Source organism: Podarcis raffonei, chromosome 8 (genome assembly GCF_027172205.1).
Source record: "Podarcis raffonei isolate rPodRaf1 chromosome 8, rPodRaf1.pri, whole genome shotgun sequence".
NCBI lineage: Eukaryota > Metazoa > Chordata > Lepidosauria > Squamata > Lacertidae > Podarcis > Podarcis raffonei.
The window spans coordinates 72,368,076-72,379,132 of NC_070609.1; positions in this window are offsets into that span (position 1 = coordinate 72,368,076).

Here is an 11,057-nt window from a genome sequence, read left to right on the forward strand (position 1 = left end):
GAAGACCAGAGCAAAACAAGGTTAGGGACCATAATTATCTAAGAAGTGGGATTAACAACATCAGGATATATATATAAGCGGTGGCAACCTGAGGCTACATCCATACTATACATTTAAATTGCTATGATACCCCTTTAAGCACCCATAAGGTAAAGGTAAAGGGACCCCTGACCATTAGGTCCAGTCGCGGAGAACTCTGGGGTTGCGGCGCTCATCTCACTTTATTGGCCGAGGGAGCCGACGTTCAGCTTCCGGGTCATGTGGCCAGCATGACTAAGCCACTTCTGGCGAACCAGAGCAGCGCGCAGAAACACCGTTTACCTTCCCGCCGGAGTGGTACCTATTTATCTACTTGCACTTTGTGCTTTTGAACTGCTAGGTTGGCAGGAGCTGGGACCGAGCAACGGGAGCTCACCCTATCGTGGGGATTCGAACCATCAACCTTCTAATCGGCAAGCCCTAGGCTCTGTGGTTTAACCCATAGCACCATCCGCATCCCTTATAGCTTCCCACAAAGAATCATGGCACCTATAGTTTGTTAAGAGCGCTGAGAGCTGTTAGGAGACACCTTTCACTGTTCCCCTTGCAGAGCTACTATTTCCACAGCTTTTTTGTGGAGATAGATTGGTTGTTAAACCACTCTGGAAACTGCATAAGAACACCAGAAGAAGAGCCATACTGGATCAAGTCAAAAACCCATCTAAAATTTATTTAAACATTAATCACATTTATATCTCACCTTTCCCCACCCCCCACCCCCAGGGCTCTCCCCTTCCTCATTTAAATTCCACAACAACCCTGCAAGGTAAGTTAGACTGAGAGGGACAGTGACTATCCAAAGGCCACCCAATGGAGAGCTTCAAGGCCGAGTGGGGGAATTTGAACCCTGGTCTCCCAGGCCTTAGTCTGACACTCTAACCACAGCACCATGCCAGCTTTCAGTCCACTATTCTATTCTCACAGTGATAGCACCATGTTGCACTTACAGAAATAAATAAATGATGGGTGCATGGCCCAGTACATCACAAGTGCAATACAGTGGTACCTCAGGTTAAGTACTTAATTCGTTCCGGAGGTCCGTTCTTAACCTGAAACTGTTCTTAACCTGAAGCACCACTTTAGCTAATGGGGCCTCCTGCTGCTGCCGCGCCGCCAAAGCACGATTTCTGTTCTTATCCTGAAGCAAAGTTCTTAACCTGAAGCACTATTTCTGGGTTAGCGGAGTCTGTAACCTGAAGCGTATGTAACCTGAAGTGTATGTAACCTGAGGTACCACTGTACAGTCATACCTCGAGTTGAATGCGCTTCGGGTTGAGCGCATTCGAGTTGCACTCCGTGGCAACCTGGAAGTAATGGAGCGCATTACTTCCGGGTTTCGCCGCTCACACATGCACAGACGCTCAAAATGACATCACGCGCATCGCGTCTTGCGTTCCGTTCGGGATGCGAACGGGGCTCCGGAATGGATCCCGTTTGCATCCCGAGGTACCACTGTATTCCTTCGTCGCTGACATGTGGCAGGATACATCCTTAAGATACCCCAGTCTCAACAGCCCTGAGCCCAGTTTAAAGATGAAGTTCCATGAGAGGTTTTGACGTTGCCCATCGATAGGACCTGGGCAACAGATTGAACAAGTACACAGAAGAAATGATCCATAATGAATTGAAAAAAAAGTTTAAAAGTACCTTCCCTCCAAAAAACAACAACAACAACCCAGAGTCCTTTTTGCTGGGGATAATTCAGACGGAAATTCTCCAGTGTCAAAAAAGACTATTTATGTATGCCACTACTGCGGCCCATGTTTCGTTAGTCCAAAAATAGAAAACGAGCGAGGTCCCAACTGGAGAAGAATGGCAACTTAAGCTGACAGAATATGTGCAGCTTGCAGACCTAACATATAGAATAAGAGAACAAGAAGAACATACGTTTAGAGAAGATTGGAAAACGTTTATTGAACATATGGGGGGGGGAATTGTGTACACTTGAAAACGCTGGCAGCATTAAGATAACTTCAACAGTGTAAATAAGTTTTGATGGATGTAAAAATGGAATACTGAATGGTTTAGTTTACGTATAATATGCAGGGATTTATGGTATGCAAAATGAACCATGGAAAGAGAAGAAGGGAAGTCATTGATGTTGTAAGGATGTTTAAATGAGTATTCAAAATTATAAAACAGAAAATCTAATAAAAATTATATATAATGAACAAGTTAATTTCAGGTTCCGAATACCGCATGGAAAAGGGTAAGTTGATAATAGGTTGCTTTCCGTTTCTATTTCAATCCACTGATGATGGCCGGGGTAAACAAATGAGGAGGCCATTGTGTATTTATCAGCTGAGATCATTGCTTTGTTTGTGGAAACATCTCTGAAAAGATGACAGTTTTGGAAATGGGAAGGAAGCATTTAGCTGGAAGGAGGAATCTGAATCCTGTAGAAAAGGAGAACCTGGAGGTTCAGGGAGTCAGCAATGTATCCCAGGTGGTAAATTAGGAACTCAAGATGAGGCTTGCTGCATCAGGCTGGTGGTCCATCCATGGAGTTCCTGCTTCTGGGCTTCCCATTGAGACATCTGGTTTGGCCACTGTGAGAACAGGATGCTGGACTAATTGGGCCAATGGCCTGATCCTTCAGTAGCCAGGCTCTCCTTATGTGATGCTTGGGACCTGTTTTAGGGAGAAAGAAAAGACGTCTGTCCACAAGTCTGCAATTTTTCTATTGGGCGAACCATATATATTTAGAACCGTGAAGGTGGCACGTTGTTCTTCCTGCAGGAACTGATAAGGGTGGGTGGGGTGGAATGCTTAAGTAAGAACAGTATGCCAGGTCAAGGAGATTTGTGATTTCACGTTCGTTTTAGGCTTTTTAGTCATTTAGCTTGCATATCAGTTTATTCAGATTTTTGTAGCATTTATTTAAATGTTTCCATCTAATATTTATTTTTTAAGAGGAACCGCATATACAGTGTGTTTGTGCTTGTGTTTGTGTGTGTGTGTGTGTATATGAGATGTTGTTATCTTATCCGCAGGGGAAATTCATCATTTTAAGTTTATGTCGCAAACAGTTTTATTTGGGTCTGAGTTAACTTCCATTGATGCAATCCTTTGTTAATTGCCTACAATTAAACTTTTGTTTTGTGATGGTCTGATGACCAGATACAAATAAACCCGATCTGATGTCATCTCTTCCACTCTGTAATAAGTGGCTGTACTTTATCTTTCCCCTATTCCACTCATGCAATTTTTGTGTGTGTGTGCTAATTTTAGCAACTGCGGTCACAGAGGTCACAGAAGTCGAGGTCAAACGCCAAAGGAGCAGACACAGAGTCAGAGGAGAAGATGTTGAAATGTTGTGGATGATGCTTAGAAGCTAGAGCAACGGGGTTGCAACACACACACACACACACACACACACACACACACACAAGTTCTACATCGCACTGCTGTTATGTCAGCCAGCTGTTTCAAAGGCTTAGCAATGCTACAGGAAAATATTAGCCAACGTTATTTGTTTCTTCACAGCACCCCCAACCCTTTTCATTAGAAAAGCCTCTCAGAGAGGCTTTGCGAAAATCCCTTTCCTAACCTTTGCCCTCAGGTGCACAATTTCAAAAAGTCATGACGCATGAGGAAAGAAGGAAGAGGAGGGAAGAGGGAAAAGGAAAGTTCTTAAAGTTACAGCCAATGTCAGTAGCGATTCTGGTGGCTTTGTCCTTGATAAAGAGGACATCCTTTTCGCTCCCTCTTTATGCCAACTTCCCTTTCTTTCTTTCTTTCTTTCTTTCTTTCTTTCTTTCTTTCTTTCTTTCTTTTGTTCTCTCTCTCTCTCTCTCCAACCCTCTTTATCCAGATTTCCCACTATGTGCCAACCACATGCAAATAAGGCAAGGGCTGCCTGAAATTAAGCTGAGGGCCATATGTAGGCTTAGGGCTGCAGGTTCTAGCCTGGGTACATCTGTCCCCAACTTGAGAGGTTTAGCTTCTCAGGGTCCAATGGAAAGGAAGAGAATGCCAACAACTCATGTTTGCAACATTTCCCGAAGGTGTCCTCCGAACCCTTCCAAAAGGCAAACGAGGAACAGCGATTCGGTCTGTTCCGGAAAACTGGGCCTGTCTCTGGTTCACAGGCGATGGGTGGTTGCTGTTTTCTGATGCTGCTGTTGCCTCATTGATTGTCTTCCCAAGAAGCCGCGGCTGTGCTTTTGACTCTGCTGTGTCATGATGTACGTGCAAGATCCAGTTTGGGCTCGCTCGATGGTGATTTATGCAGCCTCGAAATCGGTCATGTGTTTAAGCCAAAAGGCAGGATGGGCTGATGGGGATCGGCCGGGGATCCTAACCGTAACTCCACCAACAACACCTAGCCCTTCAGGAATCTGGTTCCTTCCCAAATGCCCAACTCCTTCCTGGTTATATAACATTCCTGAACTCTGCTGAGCAGATGGGTCAAGGGTAGGGAATGGAGGAGAAATTGAATTGGTTGGGGCTGTGCTCAGTGGTAGAGCTTTCTTGCACACACAAGGTCCCAGGGGCAATTCCTGTCATCTCCAGGCTGGACGAGAGAGACCTCCTGCAAGTCAGTGACCATTGGTCTTGGCCAATGGTCTGACTCCCAGTATGAGGCAGCTGCCTATATTCCTATGTCCTAGGCAGCTGCCTAATATATTCCTATATTAGGGAATGCCCATAACTCAGTGGCCAGAGAATCTGGTTTGTATTGTTATAGATCTGGGGGGGGGGGGAATCCCCCTGAACCCTAGAAATTAATAAATGCCAGGGTTTTGATTAATTGGGATATGGATTAAAGTGCAGACCGGTGCCAGATGGGGAATTCCGGGAATGCAAACCAGCCTGGCTGGCTGAGTGAAGAACAAGCCTGTTAACATGAGAAAACGTGTTGATGGGCCATTGGGCAGGGAGATTGAAATATACTCGGAGTCGAGAGTGGATTTCATGCTCTTTATTCAGCTCATGGTGTTGAGGAGGAATGGAATTGCCTCCAGAATATCTGCTTTATATACATTATTTACACAATGGGCCCCACGTGATTGGCTAATTCCGGGATTCACCTGTAGGCCAATCAGGTTGCGGATTCACTTCCACCTGGAGCTGGATTGGGTGGCTCCTGTGGACCAATCAGACTGCTGCATTCTGGATCCTATTCAACTCAGTACATAACAGAGATGTTACCAAGGTGATGGGGTGTATGTTTGAGGGGACGGGGAAAGGGTTTCTTGGGAGAAGAAGGAAGAGGAAGAGCTGAGATCCATCTTGGGCAGGCAGGGAGCAGGGTGCCTGCGCTGGTGCCTTTTGAAATGACCATGGCGTAAAATCTGGACTCACTCCATGTAGACCAAAGGTGTAAATGGGTGAAGAAACCATATTTCTTAAAGCACGGCAGTCTCCACCAAGTCTTCCGTTGTCCAAAGGGACACAGACCCTGTGTGGGACCCCGTGGGCTCTTGCCACCACTTGGCAGAGGGAGGGGCAGGCACCCAACTTTTGTAACAGTATGCAGGCTCTGGGTTCAGTCCCCAGGCAGGGCTGAAAGAGTCTCCTGTGTGATACCCTGGAGAGCTGCTGCCAGTCAGTGTAGACAATACTGAAGTAGGTGGAACAAAGGACTGACTTGGTGTAAAATACAGTGGTACCTCGGGTTACATACGCTTCAGGTTACATATGCTTCAGGTTACAGACTCCGCTAACCCAGAAATAGTACCTCGGGTTAAGAACTTTGCTTCAGGATGTGAACAGAAATTGTGCTGCGGCGGCGCAGCTGCAGCAGGAGGCCCCATTAGCTAAAGTGGTGCTTCAGGTTAAGAACAGTTTCAGGTTAAGAATGGACCTCTGGAACAAATTAAGTACGTAACCAGAGGTACCACTGTAGCCTCCTACCACTCTTGTCCATTAATCAGAGGTAAAGGTAAGCGAACCCCTGACCGTTAGGTCCAGTCGCGAATGACTCTGGGGTTGTGACGCTCATCTCGCTTCACTGGTCGAGGGAGCTGGCGTACAGCTTCCAGGTCATGTGGCCAGCATGACTAAGCCGCTTCTGGCGAACCAGAGCAGGAAACATCGTTTACCTTCCCACCTATTTATGTACTTGCACTTTGACGTGCTTTTGAACTCACCCCATCGCGGGGATTTGAACCGCCGACCTTCTGATCGGCAAGCCCTAGGCTCTGTGGTTTAGACTACAGCGCCACTTGCGTCCCACCCTTAACCATAGCCTGGTGGTAAACCGGCTTCCTGTGTTCCTATATAAGGCAACTGATTCCGTTGGCGTTGTCTAGCCACTCTACAAGATTCCTTGTAAGTTCCTATACAGCTCAGGGCGACAGGTCTTCCCTTTTGACCTGCAGCTGCTCCCTTTTGCCAATCCCTTTTCAATTTCTCCACCACCCTTCCCCAAGTATTGGCAAGGCAGCTCATCGTCAGCTCGTCCCAAACCTGCTCTTCCCGGCTCCTGCAAGACTCGGCGGTTCTGCAACGCTAGAAACTCACGAAACGCTTTGCTGACTCCTCTTGCAGCCAGCTCATATCTACGGGTGCCTTCGGCTCCCTAACGGGGACAGTAAATTACAGCCTTGCACAATGTGTGGTTGTGCAAGCCTTTGGGAAAAAATAAATAAAAGAACAAGGTGACCCATATTTAGCTTCTCTTGTGGCCTAATCCAGAGATCTTTGAAAGCTGAACCTCCGCAGTAACAGGTGCATGAGAGGGGTGAGCCAATTGGTCCATTGCAGTCCATTTCTCCTTTCCCCACAATTTTTAACTTCACTACGCCACATTGCCACATCAGTTCTCAGTCACGACTCAGAAAGAGTTTGCAGTTAGCATAGCTAGGGGAAGGGCAGGTTTCAGTTTTTCATTTTTTCCCCAAATTTAAGTATAGTTCTCCAGATGTCCACGTCAGCTTGTGATGTTTCCTCCCAGTCTTCATGAAAATTAATCAGGTTACCTCCTTAATACGCACATTTTTGTAATGCAATTTCCCCTAAAATGCGGGTTATTTTTTTTGCCAAGTGATTCCCCTTATTATAATGCACCTGAGTGCATTATTTTCACTAATGCTGTATGTGGGTTTATAATGGAGAAATTACCACAGTATATGCATTGTTGTATGCATTACTCTGCTGGACACAGAGAAGTGCAAATTTCAAAGGACCATTGGGGTGTATGGGGGTGGCTAAACCAGGTGAAGGTCTCCAACAAAGGGTCTCAAACCCTTGGTAAGTTAGGGACTTCCCCTGCATGCGAAGACAGGCTCTGACAGATTGAGCAGATGAGACTAATAGTAAGTCCAATGGTCAAAAAAGGCGGTTTCTGCATGCCCTGGAGAGGGAAGTGAGGGGCAGATGGGGCTTGTCAACCTGGGAAGGGAGCCCATCTAGGAGAAGGAAAACTCTCGTCCTGAACCTCTGCTGCCTTGCAGGATATCTTTGGGAGAAGAAAAGGCTAAGGAGGAAACCCTACACAGATCTGGAGTGGAGTCCCTAAGATGGTTGGATGGTGCCTTGCATGCCTTCTTCCAGCAACTCCTGCAGCCAAGCTGGTGCCAAATGTATTGCTCTGCTTTCCTTTGGACCACATCAGTGAGGCTGAGAGGGTGGTCTTGTCATCTGGGCAGCCCAGAACCTCCACACACATTGCCCAGGCTTGCACCCTGGGAAGGTCACTTTGGTGCTGCTGATGCAGTGGTTTGACTTCACCCCTGGAGGCACACTCCATTGCCTCTCGAGACAGACGGATGCCAACAATTCTCCTCGGGAAGGAAATTGCCTTTCCTCTCCCAAGAGAGCAGCACTGAAATTGAATCATTAACCCCCACCCCCATTTTGACCTTGTTCCATACAAGCAAACAGAGCAAAAGGTATCCATTCACTTGGATGGAATGAAGATGGAGATGGTGGTCTTGTCATCTGGGCAGCCCAGGACCTCCACACACACTGCCCAGGCTTGTGCCCTGGGAAGGTCAGCTTGGTGCTGCAAATGTTGACTTTGTCCACCGAGGCTCACTCTATTGTCTCTCGAGACAGACGGACAACAACAGCAGCAGCAGCAGCAGCAGCAGTGTTTCAGTCTGTGCACTGCTTTGGGAAGAAAGAATTGATAGCTCAGGGTGATGGGTCTTCTCTTTGGAGCTGCAGCTCTTTTTTTGCAAATCCAGTTTCAACCTCTCCACCACCTGCCTTTCCAAAGCACTGTCAACGCAGCTCATTGTTGAGTTGGACCAAACCAGCTCTTCTAGGCTCCAACGAGACCTGATGCTTCTGCAGCGTTTGAACTCAGGCAGTATGAGGTTCTAAAGACAAGCTGATTCACATTTCTTCCTCTAGCCTTAGGTAGTATCCAACAATAGTGATATTCAGAGTAAAGGTAAAGGGACCCCTGACCATTAGGTCCAGTCATGGCCGACTCTGGGGTTGTAGTGCTCATCTCGCTTTATTGGCCGAGGGAGCCGGCGTACAGCTTCCGGGTCATGTGGCCAGCATGACTAAGCCGCTTCTGGTGAACTAGAGCCGCGCACGGAAATGCCATTTACCTTCCCGCAGGAGCGGTACCTATTTATCTACTTGCACTTGATGTGCTTTTGAACTGCTAGGTTGGCAGGAGCTGGGACCAAGCAACGGGAACTCACCCTGTTGTGGGGATTCGAACCACTGACCTTCTGATCGGCAAGTCCTAGGCTCTGTGGTTTAACCCACAGCACCACCCGCGTCCCTTCGATATTCAGAGTAGACCCACTGAAATGACTAACTTGGTTCCAATGCATCTCCTCTGAGTAGGAAGTTGAATGCAGCCTTAGAATGCTACAATGCAGCTCCCATCAATTCTGATTCCATTGGCCATGATGGCTGAGGATAATGGGAAATGGAGTCCAACAACATGTGGAAGGCCATAGGTTTCCTATTCATGATGTAGACAATGCTCAATTAGGTGGACACATAGTCTGGCCTGTCATTGGATTCTACTCAATATTGATCAGGATTCCAATGTATAGTTAGCAGAGCAACAACTTATACACGTTGCAGGATTCCCAAAAAATAGACCAGAGGCAATTAATATTTCATCCAGCAGAGCTTTACTGCTACTGAAGGCAAATGAGCTTAATGGTCACAAATCCAATACATTCAGGATTGGCCCTGTCCATAACAAATCCAGTTGCAGCAGACTTAACTTAAACTTACAATAATTTATAATAAATCTAAATCTTAACACTATATACAGAACACCACATCAGAAGAAAGAGCTATAAGAAGAGAAAGTGGAACCCAGGCTCCTTCTGGCCTGACTATTATAGTCAGCATGACCTTGACAGAAAGAGATCAGAGAACCAGTTTAAGCCAGCTGAACTCAGCTTCTCTGAAGGAACAAACCAAACATCATGAACCTTCTGTTTCTTTCTTTCACACAGAGAAGCTTCCAGAAGCTTCCAGAACCCTCTTGAATTAAGTAGAATAGGAAAGATCTCTACACATCAGATCAATATTTTCTGTACTAAGAAATGCAAACTAACATGGCCTGGTCCCATATGGACTGAGGTGGTGAGAAATGTCTCTTTAACTCTCTACCCCCTATGTTAATCACATGCAAAAGAAGAGTCTTGGTGGATGAGGTCAAAAAGCCCATATTCATTTCAACGGGTCTACTCTAACTTAGTTGACACAGCCCTAAGAAATGTTCTCCTGGCATGAGGGATGGGCATGGGTTTGGTTTTCCCACTTTTTCTACTTGATTTGTGCTTCCCATAACAATATGCAAACTGAAACAGTGCCCTAAAGGTAAAGGTACCCCTGACCATTATGTCCAGTTGCGGACAACTCTGGGGTTGCTGCGCTCATCTCACTCTATAGGCCGAGGGAGCTGGCGTTTGTCCGCAGACAGCTTCTGGGTCATGTGGCCAGCATAACTAAGCCGCTTCTGGTGAACCAGAGCAGCACACGGAAACGCCGTTTACCTTCCCACCGGAATGGTACCTATTTATCTACTTGCACTTTGACGTGCTTTCGAACTGCTAGGTGGGCAGGAGCAGGGACCGAGCAACAGGAGCTCACCCCGTTGTGGGGATTCAAACTGCCAACATTTTGGCAAACATTTTGCTGTTCTCCAACCAATGTACAAAAGAGTGTTACTGAGATGCATGTGTTAGTGAAAATAACATGCAAATGTGTGTTATCCTCAGAAAAAAATGCATGCAGAAATTTGTGCGCCTGGCAAAATTACGGGTATGTACAAAAACATGTGTATGAGTTGAAATCCTTACTAGAATCCTAACTGATTTTCATGATTATTATTATTTAAAAAAATAAATAAATCACAAACTGATGCATGAAGGAGAACTGAATTGAAGGTTGACTGAAGGAGAAATGGAGAGAAACCAAAACTGACAGGATGACAGGAACTGGGGCGGTGAACATCAGTTGCTGTAATTTCCCATTGGTGTCTGACATATTCTGATGTACATTTTGCTAGTTTATGATCAAAGTAGTCAGCAGCCAGACTCTTCTTCTGTTCTTAAATCTAAGCAAAGTAGTAGTATTTGGTTAGCTTGCTTTTTTAGAGGAAGGGGGGATCTGAAGCTTTTGTAACCACCCCACTAACATCGAGAGCAAGCCTTGAGCGGCAAGAATTCCACTCCTACCCAGTGATGTGAAAGAAATTTTGCTTAGCGTAGACTCCCAGGAATGCTGCGTCACCTTCCTGAATGGATAAATAAAACAAGCTCAATTGATTCCCGCCAATAGAGGGCAGTAGAGGCCATCTGGAGCCCATCTTCATGTAGGCTGTGGCTATTGACATACCAGCTTACAATTTGCTCCTATGGAGCTGCCTTAGGCTGAGTCAGCTACTCGTCTCTCTTGCCCAGCATTGCTTATCCCCTGAGGTTATTCCCAAAGCTGCAATCCTCGCACCCACCTCATTTCAGCCAGAGAAAGCAAGGATTGCATCTTGCCAAGCCTGTGCTCTGTCATTGAGTTATGGCCATTCTCCACCAACACACCCATGAGCTGGGGGCAATTCCTCCATGCTCAAACCACAGGCGAGCCAC